Consider the following 960-nt stretch of genomic DNA (forward strand, 5'->3'; position numbering starts at 1 on the left):
TTCGGACAGTAGATGGTTGTGAGTGTTTAGGTGTTCAGTTTCGTTCAGTGGCGAGTAAAAAGTTTCGTGACATGGCCATCCATGACATGGCCAAGGTGGCCACTAAGTGGGGATTCATTGTCTTGTTTAGTCGCTCTTGGACATCCATACATGGTAAAGGTTAATTAATTTGTTATTGGGATGGACGGAGAAGTCTGACTTTATTTTGGCTTCATATGTGTTCGTAGAATTTAATATTTACTTAGAATTAGGTAAATGTCGTAAAAGTTTAATTTATTTTGGGGATTTATCTCCATATAGGGACCTACTTCTGTCAAGGGCCGGACAGGAGAGGCGCCTTCATTTCCCCCGTTTCATATCCTGTCCTGTCTAGAGTGTGGCCGAAAAGGAGTCAACGAAAGTAGGGGAAGTGGAACTAGAAATGAAACAAACTATTATTTTTTGTTAAAAATGGAAAAATGGGAAGTGCAATCATTTTTTGTGAAATGCTATATAATTTTGGAGTGTAATAAATGTATGAGGATGAATTATGTTTCGATTTAACCCGAGACTAGACCAATCCAATTAATAAGAACCTAATTATCCACAAGTGGCGCAGTGAGTAGGATTGGTAGTCTTTGGGTTTGCGAAACCATATTCATCGTAGTTTTCGTGGGAGCCAGGTTTATCCAGCCTCCCCTCATCGTCCTTGGGGCCCGGATATGAGATTTGTTCTAAGTGTAATTCCGTACTGTACTTGTATTGATAAATTAATTTACAATGTTTAACAATTTTCTTTGTGATGGCAGATTTTGAGACACTGGTGAGGCAGGCAGAGGCCCTAGGACTCTCAGGTGATGCTCTGTCCGATTATGTGAGTAAACAGCAAAATATCTACAGGGAAGAGAGAGCTAAAGAGCGTGAGTTACAAAAATTACAGATAGAAGCTGAAAACCAGAAAGCACGACTCGCTCACGAACT

General features: G+C 40.1%; 1 long non-coding RNA gene across 1 annotated transcript; it reads left to right on the forward strand.

Moving 5' to 3' along the window:
* Nucleotides 1–69: 69 nt before the first annotated feature.
* On the forward strand, nt 70–527 carry LOC119595056. The gene is made up of 2 exons (XR_005230705.1): nt 70–153; nt 301–527. It is a non-coding gene; the product is annotated as an uncharacterized LOC119595056 (long non-coding RNA).
* Nucleotides 528–960: the final 433 nt, after the last annotated feature.

Source organism: Penaeus monodon, chromosome 1 (genome assembly GCF_015228065.2).
Source record: "Penaeus monodon isolate SGIC_2016 chromosome 1, NSTDA_Pmon_1, whole genome shotgun sequence".
NCBI classification, from domain to species: Eukaryota; Metazoa; Arthropoda; class Malacostraca; order Decapoda; family Penaeidae; genus Penaeus; species Penaeus monodon.